Source organism: Triticum dicoccoides, chromosome 5B (assembly GCF_002162155.2).
Source record: "Triticum dicoccoides isolate Atlit2015 ecotype Zavitan chromosome 5B, WEW_v2.0, whole genome shotgun sequence".
Lineage (NCBI taxonomy): Eukaryota > Viridiplantae > Streptophyta > Magnoliopsida > Poales > Poaceae > Triticum > Triticum dicoccoides.
The window spans coordinates 552,192,063-552,204,750 of record NC_041389.1 but is presented as its reverse complement, the minus strand read 5'-3'; the positions used below and the strand labels follow the sequence as shown (position 1 = coordinate 552,204,750).

Below are 12,688 nucleotides of genomic sequence, written 5' to 3'. Positions count from 1 at the left end.
TACTGTTACTATTTTGCATACTTAACGTAGACAAATCACTGAATTTCAACAGTAACTATACTGTTTGCGGAATTTCAACAGTAACTGTACCGTTTACTGAATTTCAACAAATGAGTGGATTTTAATAGTTGTATCTACTCATACTGCAGGAGTAGATTTCAACAATAACTGACAACAGTTAAAGTAGATTTCTACTCCAACATTTGCTGAATTTGTACTCCAACAGATGCATCTACCCATAATAATATTCAGCATGGAGTATATTGCTTGCCCTATCCATGCAACTTCAAGTGTACATGCAACAATCCTCATAATTCACTTCAAGTCAACATGATTGTACAAATATACTCCATGTTCACTTGCTGTTGCATCTACACAGTGAAGTTGCATGGATTGTACTTCTGGAGTAGAAATATACTCCTTGTTCACTTGAACTAGTAGAACAGTTGCATGGATATACTATTTGCTGGTTTTGACAGTTGCATCCACCCCAACAATTACTATATATTTCTAAAAAATTATGATGGCTGTATGATCTCCTGTATTGATCTCCTACTGCAGTTTATGATTACTCCAGTTCGTACTCTATGAGTACTGTATTGCAGTTAAAAATTACTCCTGGAGTACTTTATTGCAGTTCAAATAACTCCAGCTCCTCACTATTCCGTATGATTACTGCAGGAGTACTGTATTGCAGTTTGAAAATACGTTGTATGCTCGTGGTTTCCTTTGTGGCTCGCCATAAACTGCAGATGTGCCCGTACTCCATACACGCGCCCTTGCAGGCGGCAATTCCTATTTACCGCGTACCGTGGCGGTTAGCATGCAAAAGCGCACCCATGCAGCGGCACCGATGCTACATGGGTCGACCCATTTTGGGAAAAAAATATATATATGAGACCGGGTCTCACGGTTAGCAGGTGAGACCCGCCCTGATGGATGACATGTGGCATTCACAAATCACAAAGCATCTACCCCACCCCCACCTGAACCCCCCCTCCTATTTCAGGTGGGGGTGGGGTAGATGCTTTGTGATTTGTGAATGCCACGTGTCATCCATCAGGATGGGTCTCACCTGCTAACCCGTGAGACCTGGTCTCATAGAATTCTTTTGGGAACCTCCCCTGAGCTGATTTATTCGTTTTTAGGTTGATGTAATGCTTCTCTACATCGACGACAATTGATGTTCTGGTGCGCTAAATCCTGCGGGGCTTTGGAACAACGACTTACTAACTGTTACGACAACAAGGTTTTTCTGGCTTCGGTGACGTAGGGGTGATGAGGGTGGCACACATTTGACTCGCTCCAGCTTATAGTCATCGCTAGGTGGTTTACGGATTGGATGTACTTTTTACTTATGATGATGTTTAAAAAAATTCAGATCTATTATTATAGTTTATCAAATTATGAAGCACCTGAAACATAATAAAGTTACATCAATGTCTTTTGCACTTCCGTTACAGTTGACAAATATATAGTTTTCCGAGAAGAAAAATATGGTGCATGCTCTTGCTTTCCTTTGTGGTTTCGCCATAAACTGCAGATGTGTCCATACTCCATACACGTGCCCGTGCAGGCGGCGATTCCTATTTACCGTGTACTGTGGCGGTTAGCACGCAAAAGCGCACCCATGTAGCGGCACTCACGATACATGGGTCGACCACTTTTGTGGTTTTCATTGTGTGTTTCTTCATCGGTTTTGGGAACCTCTACTGAGCCGATTTATTTGTTTTTATTTTTGTTTTCTTCTGATTTTGTCTTTCTCTCTTTTTTAAACTATTTCATTTCTTTTTTTCACATCTACAAACTTTTTTGAAATCCCAAATAATTTCGAAATTAATACTTTTCTACATCATGAAAAAAAATTCAATTCATAAACTGTTTTTAAAATCATGAATATTTTTGATATTTTTGAACATTTTCAAATTTGTGCACTTTTTAAAATATGCAAACAATTTCCAAACTCACGAAAATTATTGCAATGATGGGTCTCCTCCCATAACTTTCCAATTACGTGTACAATAATTGAAAGACATCAAATTTCTCAGTTCTCTATGGCATCTAGTAAATAGATAGAATATTTTTAGGAACAAGAAAATCAGAAGAATATTTCTCTCTATTCACTATCATTCCACATCTTTCACTTCTATTAGTTTCTTTTTCTTTTCTTTAATGTAATAGCTATAGTTTGATATAAGAATACATATCTCAAAGTAATGCAGACAATTCTCTTATAAGAAATGGTTCAAAAATCGTCATTCCACCTTTTAGGTATCTTGAAAAGTGATACATTTGAAGATTGTGCATTATAGTCATATTTAGATCCCTTTTTCAAGTCCATGATATAATACAACCAAACTGAATAGATACTCCACCTATTTAGCTAAGAAATAATAAATACAAAAGTGTATAATAGATCGATATAAACATGATGAGCTTCCCCATAATGAAACCTCTAGCGTCGCGAATATCTCTTTCTTTTCCCTACTCCAAGATTGGAGAAACAAGATCTAAGAGGGACATATGGAGAATGTAGTCAGAAATCCATAATAGAGTCCAACCACAACGACTGAATTAATTATCCTCATCGAGAAACATAGACTACTAAATAAAAAATATTTAAAAATCATGGGATGGGCCTCTGTTTTTTCTTTCTCTAGAGTTTTCTATATGCACAATTTCTCGATTTTACGATGAGAATTTCTTGACTTTCCATATATAGAAAGAGATGGACTATAAATGACCTCTCTGATTTGTGATGTTTTTTGAAATTCATGAACAATTTGGAACTCACAAATATTTTTGGTAAATTTTAAATATATACTTACTTTTCTAATATTATTTAAATTTGTGAACGTTTTTCAAATTCATGATTTTTTTAAATTCATGAAATTTTAAAAATTGCATACATGTTTTCTGAATTCATGAATATTTTTGAAATGCATGCCAATTTTATGAATCCATGAATATGTTTTCGAAATCTTGAACATTTTTAAATTTATAATATGTTCTTAAGTTCATGGACATTTTTTATTCATGACCATTTTCTGAAATTCGTAAAAGATATTCAAACTTACAAAAACAATTGCTGATCATTTTTTGAATTCATGATTTTAAAATACATGAACCTTTTATTATTTCAGAAATAGTTTTTTAATGCGCCTACATTTTCTGAATTCGCTAAATGTTAAATTTGATGACATTTTGAAAAAAACGCGAATATTTTCTGTTTTTTTTAAGTATAAAGCATGGTGAGATAAATCAATTCTGCTTAAAACCGCCCACAAAAAATATGATCGCAAACACTAGGGAGCGCCACACGTGCACTTTTTACTGAGGCGTGTTCGCTGAGTTTCCAGTGCACATGTCGCTGTATAGAAGTTCATGTGCAGACGTCCCTTTTTTTTGCAGTAATTCAGAGAGCTTTCTTAAAACAAGGCATTCCTAGGATAGTCAGCCAGTAGGCTGGTCACGAGGAATCTAGGGGTTTCTTCGAGCCAGCACTCAGTCACATTCAGTGTGCAAGCATGCTTGGCACACGGTTGTGCAGGAACGTTTGTTGGCCGACTTACATGAAGTACATAAAATAACGAAAAATCGCTAACTAGCTCTCCAATTTCTAGTAAGATAGGGGCCACAATTAAACGAGAATTGTGACGATTGCTCCACAGTTGCACCATCTTCATGGTGACATACGTAAATCCTCGAATTTTGGCAAAGCGAGCACCATCACGCTGCCAAAGCTTCCGCGATAAGTGGGTCAGAGATACCCACATGTGGTTTACACCAAGCTCCCAAGAATGCAGTAGTGCTCGAGCGCGCGACACCACCCGCACCACTGCAATTTTGAGCGAAGTTAATTGCCCCATCCGTCGTAATCTTGACACTGCCTGCATCCGGGGGCCTTCAGCCATAGCCTGGCAGTATTTTCATAGCACTCCGTGGCAGTTCCAGCAACGCTAGCGACTCCTTAATCGAGCGCACGGAGGTAACAGGGTTCATGCCCTTTTGGTCATGTTTTAACCTGATTCGGGAATGCCAAATAGTGCACATGACAGTGATAATTTTAGCTCGGTCCATCTCTATAATCATGGGATCACATAAAATGTCTTTGGCCCACGAGCTAGAGTGTAGTCTGGGCAGTAGTATATCAAACCAAGCATGTGCTACTTCCCAAAAACATTTTGCATGGGAATAGAACATCAGCGCATGTTGGAGATCTTCCTCCGTAGCTAAGCAAATTTTACACCTGCTTATTTCCGCAATGTGTCACCGGTCCAGAGTGTGTTCATCTCGAGGAATTCCTCGCAGGACTCGCCACCAAAAAGCTCAAACTTTTGGCACCAAATTCAATTTCCAAAGAGCTTTCCACATCTGTTGTTCGTTTTGTGAGGTTCCGATAGCCGTCCCTTCCTCGAGAGTGGATCACTCTTTTTGAGTCACTAGAGTACGGTACGCCGTCTTTACAGTGTAGTTGCCCGAGGGATCAAAGGCCCAAGCATAGAAATCTTCACCGCCTCCCTGTCGTAGAGGAATACTAAGAATAGTTGCAGCATCAGGTGCACTGAATGCATCTCGAACCAGTTGTTGATTCCACGTTCAGTTTGCTGTGTCAATAAGATCCGACACATGTTCAACATTAGTAGCTGGTGGTCTGGACAACGGTGTCATCGATATAGTTCCTGGTATCCATTTTTCAGTCCAGACTGAGATAGAAATCCCGTCTCCAACCCTCTTGATTAGACTGGCATTAAGTGCCTCTCTTCCTGCTATGATCGCACGCCAAGTCGCCGAAGCAGACTTGGGCGCCGATGCATGTATGAAATCAATGTCAGGGAAGTAGTGAGCCTTCAAGACCCAAGCACACAAGGAATTAGGTTTTGTCATGAGTCTCCATCCATGTTTCCCAAGCAATGCAAGATTGAAGAGTGGCATGTGGCGGAAACCCATACCTCCATTGAACTTGGGTGAAGCAAGTTCTTTCCAAGATACCCAGTGCATACAATTTTTGTCAAGAGAACTACTCCAGAAGTAACGGGCCAAGCAGACGTCCCATCACGGCCTAACAAATTTCCGTTACACGCGTACATCTACAGTGTCTCAAAGTATCCCGCGTGCGTGCCGGGCGCCACCACCTTGCCGAATGTCGGCCACCACGCGACGCAAAGGGGGTGAGAGCGCCCCCCACGCCGCCGCCGCCATGATCAACATGTGCAATGTGTGCGTCTTCTTCTTGACGATGTTCCTTTTTTTTTGTAAAGCATACGTGCCGTACCGTACGTGTGCTCCATGTTATACATGGGAAAAAGTCCATTTTAAACCCTAAACTCATAGAGCTTTGACAAATCAAACCCTCAAGTCCAAATCCAGGTCGTTTCAACTCTGAATTATATAATCCCGGTCTAAATCAAACCCTGAAGTTGTTCGCCAGACAGGGATTGCAAAGAATGGCCGGGATTGGTGGCGGATTCCTATTTGCCGCTCGTCGGCAGCAAACAACAGTGGTATGCCCCGCAGCGCCCGTTGGTGGGCCGGCCCTTTTTGGGGCAGCGCATGTTACTCGTTCACTGCTGTTGACTTTTTGTTTTATTTTATCTTTTTTGGTTTTTTTCTGGTTTTTTCATGTTCTTTCTACCTTTTTCTTTCTGGTTCTTTCGTGTTCGTTCTGGCTTTATCTTTCTTTTCTTTTTTCCTTTTCCTTTTCCTTTTTCTTCCATTAATACATTACAAGGAAATGTTTCATCGTGTATTTTTAATCAATAATAATACTTTAATATGACGAACAAGTTGTGTTTCTTCTGTTTATTTTTACTTCTCTTCCTTTTTGTGTATTATACAAAAATGTTCATAGTATATTTAAGAAAATGTTTGTATATTAAAACAATGTTCATTTATGTACTTAAAAAGTTCAGCATATATGAAAAAAATGTTCAGCATATATGAAAAAAAATGTTCAATGTATTTTCAAATTGTTCAGTATACATCACAATAATGTTCATTGTGTATTTTCAAATTGTTTAGCATATATCACTGTAGTGTTCGTTATGTATTTACAAATTGTTTAGCGTATATCACAAAAATATTCAATGTGTATATAAGAAATTTTTGTTGTGTATTAAAAAAATGCTCAATATATATTAAAAGGTCCATGATTTTTTGTAACAAGATGCATGAATTTCTAACAAACGTATTGAAAAACGCCTCACGCATTAGATAAAAATGGTGCGCGCATTTTTTTAGCAGTGAATTTCAACACTGCTTGAATTATTTTAAAACATATAAAACCAGTGGCCATCTTAGTAGGAAATAGCAAACAAAAAATAAGAACCTCATGCAACAGATTTTTAAAATAAAAAAATACAATTTTTGAAGAAAATGTTCACAGATTTAGAAAGAGTACAATGATTTTGAAAAGAAGCTCACGGATTTTGAAAAGAAAATTCAATGGATTTGGGAAAAAAATCACCTGCTTTGGGAAAAATTATAAATTGAAAAGGAGTTCGTGGATTTGACACGGATTTGAAAAAATCCATGAGTTCTGTAAAAAGGTTCGCGAATTTGAAAAATAAAATGAATTGAAAAAAGTTTCACGCGTTCAAACAATTGTCAGAGTTTCAAACATTACTCTCTTTTAAAAAAATGCAGGAAAAGATACCAAAAAAACCGCCCTGATTCTGCGTTTAACTTTTTTCTTAAACTTGCGCACTCCAATTTAGTGACACATGCTTGTTAGGTTGACCTCTCGTTGGGATCTGCAGGTGCGTGGTTCGAACCATATAGGACTTTATGTTTTATCGTTTTCGATAATCAAATTGTCACGCTACATTTTGTTTCTGAAAAAATGTTACACTAGTACGGACGCGATCGTACACCATGGGCCGGCCCGGCCAGGTGTCGCTGAAGCGTCAGGTCGAGCTTCCGTGTAACAGAAAAAAAAGACAATTTTTTTGCAGGCAAAAAAAAAAACGGGCTGGCCCAGCGCAGCCCTGGCCCAGCGCAGCCCTGGCCCATCAGCCAGACAAATCCCGGTTGACATTTGTTAGGGTTTAATTTAGATCGGGATTACATAGTTAAGGGTGCAACGGCAGAGATTTCAACTTAAGTGTTTGTTTCGTCCAACTTCTACGAATTCAAGGTTTAAAATGGACCTTTTCCGTTAGACACGCAAAAAGGCAGACGCATGCATGACAGAACGAGCCAATTAGTAGAGGGGCTGATCTAGATGCATGTATTCACGGGCTTTAACGAGGAAAAATGTTTTTACATACACATGCTAACTGGTGCATAATCGACCTATCGCATGCACACCGACACCGTCCAGTTGCACGTACGCGTATACAGTATACCGTATACTGATATGTTTTTTTGAGCATCAATACAGACACAAGCGTTCATATACACGCACATACACGCACCCTTATGAACGCACACATGCACACCCTACTCCTATGAGCAGTGGCGGAGCTGGACCAAGAAGATTGGGGGCCAAAGAGAAAAGACAGTGGAAAACATGTCTATTTTTCCAATCTAAATCTCTGTAAAAAAAATGTCTTCACTAAATTTGTCAAGGTTGGGGGGCCATGGCACCTGCAGGAATGCACATAGCTCCGCCGGTGCCTATGACAATCTCCGAGAGACTGAGCCGGCATATCATCTTGAGATTTACGAAGCCATCGTAGACGCCTCGTCGTCGACGGGAACGTCTCCTCCCACTAAAAGCGCATCGCCGAAAATTCTAAAATAAATCCAGAAATAATGCGAGCACCAGTACACATTAAAAATGTACGTAGGCAACTAATCAAATGGCGCGTATGTACGTACGTGAGCGACTACGTCTGAACATAATCTGTACTCTGCAGCAGCTGCGGGAACAGACCAGGAATATGCTCCAAGCACCGGCCGATCGGTCGCCTACGATGCCGACGGCCGGCAGCGGCCTGCCACGCCACAGCACGTCATCGTATCCGCGGGAGGATGGGTGGTTGGCGGCGCCGGCGACACGACGACGAGGGCGCGGCGGCAGGACGGGCAGGTTGAGCTGGAGAGGAGCCACACGTCGACACACGCGGCGTGAAAATCGCGAACTTTCTCTAATTGTCTTGAAGCATACTAGTAGAAAGCAGGGTATAAATTCTGCTTAAAGCCGCCGCTAATTAAAAAAAATAAGAACGCAAACACCAGGGAGCACTAGATGGCCGGCGTTCGGCAAGGTGGTGGCGCCCAGCACGCACGCGGGATATTTTGAGACACTGTAGCTGTACGCCTGTAATAGAGATTTATTAGGCCGTGATGGGACGCCTGCACAGGAAGGAACTTCTACACAGCGACCTGTGCCGCTGGAAACTCAGCGAACGCGCCTCTCAGTAAAACGTGCACATGGGGGTGAGTGTGATCCCCGCGCCGCCGCCGTGATCGGTTCGATCCCTCCACTCCGGCGCACGCTTTTTGTTTGAAGGGAAAACCTGCTCGGCATTTTATTACGAGTTTAAGAGAATTACATCCTTCAAAAGATGTGGCAAAAAGAAACTAGGGGATCATCGTCCCGACTAAACGTAAGGTTTGAATAAAAAGCATGTCACGCTTTACTCTACCCACCCCCTCTTTCGCCAAATCGGTCGATCAACATGTGCAATGTGCGCGTCTTCTTCTTCTTGATGATGTTCTATTTCTTTTTAAAGCGTGCGTGCCGTACCGTATGTGTGCTTTATGTTACGAAAGAAAGGCAGACGCGTGCATGGCTGCACGAGCCAATTAGAGCATCTACAAGCGGACGCGGACTTTCAAATCCGGCTCATACGTTCGGGTGGGGCGCCCGGTCACTGTCCGGTCATAATTTTTTGACTCAGACGAACGCCTCAAATGGGTCTTAACCGCCCGGGCTGACTGGCACCCCCGACACCCAACCCAAATATGTGGCAGATATGGGGGCGCCCGAGCTGATTGGCACCCCCGACACCCAGCCCAAATATGTGGCAGATGTGGGGGTGCCCGGGCTGACTGGCACCCCGACACCCAGCTCAAATATGTGGCAGATATGCGGGCGCCCGGGCACGCCCGCCACGTCGGACTCGACAGCTCGACCCCACCCCAAAGTGGGAGAAGGCACGTGCCGCCCGTGATGCTGTGGCTATCAAAATGTCGTCCACATGGACGGGCATTTTTTTTGATAAGGGAGGACAAAAAGGAGGAGAGGTACAAGCTCATGTTGGATGCACAAAAGGAAAGGATGGAGTGGGATCGGAAGAGGGCGGAGAAGAAGCTGGAAATTGAGAGGGAGAAGATCGAGTTGGAGAAGCAACAAGCGGCGATCAAATGGGAGCTCGAGAAGGCAAAGCCATTTGGCGACATAGAGCTTGAGAATGAGAGATTGCAACCCGCACGGGATGCGGAAGATGCGAGGATCATGTTGGCGGACGAGACCCTCTTGGATGAGCATGCGAACAAGTGGCTTGCGGACAAGAAGATGAAGATCAACGACCGCAGGAAGTATGACGCGGTGAGGGCGGTTGCAGCCCGGATGCAAGCGAAGGAGGCAGCCTAGATGCAGTCGAAGGAGGCTGCCCAGATGCAGGCCGAGCAGGACGAGTAGGACGCATTCCGCCTGAAGCAAGACGCCTTCCGCTTGAAGCAGGTGCCCAGCCAATGATCCAAGGCCATCTGTCACGCTCGGACATTGATTTCATTTTGCCATGTCTGGTTTATTGAACTATGATTTGCTTTGCTTTGTTTAGAACTTCGGCATTCAGACAGTTTGTACCAATCAACGCGCATGGATTGCATGCATTTGATCATCAGAATTTACAGTACTAGGTAGGAAGTGCGGCTTGCCGCACCCGACAGCACCCGCTGCCGGATACGGTCATATCCAGTTTGGTAATACAGTAATTATTGAAGCATTGTAAATATAAAAATAACATAATTTAGTTATATTTATCAATCTAATATATCAAGTTTATATTTGAAGCATTGCATCGATATATACACATTCAACACATAGCAATTGGTTCAGGAAACAACAGGTTCAGTTCAAAAGCAAGCTATACATATTTAGTATATAGAAGTTGGTCCACGCAACTACAAAGGATTTAGTCCGAAATCAAGCTACGCATGTTCACGCGCTTATCTTAAACGTCACGACCAAAGAAAGCCACAGGTGCAAATACCTCATGTTCACGCGCTTGACTCTGCCTTCTCACATATAGCTTGTTCTCAAGACTATTGCTTCTGTCCTGAGATTATGAGCTACCACCTCAATATTCTTGAGAGCTTCATTTGTTGACTTGTCCACAACACGAGTAGGAGGAAAAGCATGTGCTATCACATTATTAAGCTGGTGTAAGAAAGCTGGCATGTATCTTATAGCATACAAATATCCTTTGGCAACCCTGTCTATTGTGTCAAATGCTTCATTGAGCCTGAGCCTTAGATAACCAAAGTCTTGTTCCATCTTGTTTAAGCGTCCATAATTCAGATCTTTGACCACTGTGCTTGTGGCATTTTCGATGGTCCTGATGGCTTCAAAAAGGCAAGTCTTCCGCCGCTGCCTCATCGGAGGATCGAACACCAGTAAATGAACTCATGGTGTTACTTAAACAGCCCCTTCGACTATAACGGGCTGCGGTAAACATAAGCTCCTCCAAAAGGAGATCAAGCATCATTCAGCCTGGGATCCTCCCAACACAAGGCTCAGCCTACGTCATAAAGAAGCTCAACAGGGTTAATTAAAATCAGGGAAGACAAAGACAAAGTATAGACCAATTTTTTGAACACTCAGGCTATCTAATGAAGCAATTGCAGAAAAATTAGACGTATAGTGCAGTACTATTTGCATGTAATTAGTGACCTAAATTAAGTGGAACAATCAGGCTATCGGTTCAGGACAGTAATATGGACAGAATATGCATATGGATAATCTGTATCTAACTCCATCGTTGAACTCAGGTTTTGGGAAAACAAATTAGACTATCTATGATCTCTTGCTGAATCGTAATTGCAGGAAATTTAGGTGGAGGCTAGATCAGTCAATCTACACATAAGCAGGCACGCGTGCGCTAGCAGACGATGCTGGTCCAGAGGAGCCTCGATCGAAGACCTCACACCGATGTTCATGGTGGGTGTTAGATGCCTCTGCAGTACGATTTTACAGGCAGAGGGAAAGGCAACAACCATGGTCCCAACGAGAGGAATCACAAGCGAAAGAAATGACAGAAACATTTGCCAGTGGTTAGTTGCCCTGAAGGAAAACTGGAGGTGCGGGGGTGACTGGTCTGGCGTCGCCGCTGCTGCTTGTCTTGTCTGGAGCAGAAGGAAATGAATAACATTAGGTCAGATGCAACCAAGTAGAATTTATAGTGGTAGCTCTGTATTCGAACTTGTAGGACATTGTATCTTCCCGGTAGACATGTAAGCAAAAGAGTATCTAAGTGCTAAAATAAATGCATCGAGCTTATTTCCTATACACGTTCAAGAAGACATTGCTTCAGAACATGAATGCGCTTATCTGTAAGAGGAGAACCAAGTTATGCCATCAGCTCATCCATTAAAAGTTTAAAACCATTCATATAAGCATCCAAAGAAACAATGTTGGGCGTACATAAAATTAGTTTGCTTTCTGCCCATCCTCTTCGGTTTCATTTATTAATTAGTCAAGACGCCTATAACTTAGCATTCATGTTAACCCGACAGCAACAATAATCAGATGAGGGAAACAACGTAACATAGCATACACTAATCTTTGATTCGAATCACCAACCTTTGGTGTGCCCAAGTGTTTCACAGGTCAGTCATGACCTTCTATAACTGCAATAATAGGTAGCCAGTAAAACATCAAATTTCAAGTGTTTCTACTCACAGTTTCACAGACATACAACAGTCCTAAGATGCTATCTAAATATTAAGTAAGTTAAATCTACTAATTAGTCCAATTAATAGATCCAAAACCCGAGCAAAAGGCATAAACTAACATGACGAGTGACACACATTCATGAATTACAGAAGTCACCGAAGAAAGAATTTAGAAAATCAGGAGAAACCAAGCGGACATTCTTGAAGAAGCTAGGAAATCCGCACCATGTCATGCACAAAATACCAATCATATAATGTGAACTGCGAGCAAGAGCTTGCCAACAATAATAGGAAATCAAATTATAAATCAGCACGACATAGCATAGCATGTAGGATTCAACATCCATTTTAAATGATTCAACCTCACACAGTTAAGCAAGGATTGGAGGAAAACACATACCAAAGATCTAGTGAGTTTCACATGGAAGAACGTTTAGTTAATAAACACGATATAGGTGTAGATACGCAACGGTGTTGCATAAGATGGTGAAATACCTATTCAAGCTCCTTCAGATGTCCAGCAATCTAACATACATGTAGCTACCACACGATTATCATGCAGGCGGGTTAACAACATTCTGAAACCAAATGCACACAACATGTATTGCATGCCCTCATTTCTGAAGCTGAATTAAACTTCACCAATATATGCAAAACAATTAACATGTTTGTGTGAAAATATCATGCAGGACACTGAGTGTCATGTCATTTGAGAAAAATTTAGACATACAAGTATAACTTAGCAGAGAAGCACTCTGTTCTCACTTTCTTCCTGTGTCATTCAACCAATCAAATGATGGCACAAAGCGAAACCCAACAAATAGAAAGGAAAGGAGAGGGATCT

General features: G+C 41.7%; 1 protein-coding gene across 7 annotated transcripts in view; it reads right to left on the bottom strand.

The window, feature by feature from the left end:
- Positions 1-9,973: 9,973 nt before the first annotated feature.
- The window catches only part of LOC119311536, a 7,118-nt gene continuing 4,403 nt past the window's right edge, over positions 9,974-12,688 (bottom strand). For 3 of the 7 annotated variants that reach the window (XM_037587164.1, XM_037587165.1, XM_037587170.1), the window contains one exon: positions 9,974-11,799. The gene's annotated coding sequence lies outside the window, so the exon portion shown is untranslated. The remainder of the gene's footprint in view (positions 11,800-12,688) is intronic. The other 4 variants (XM_037587166.1, XM_037587169.1, XM_037587167.1 and 1 more) reach the window with 3 other exon arrangements.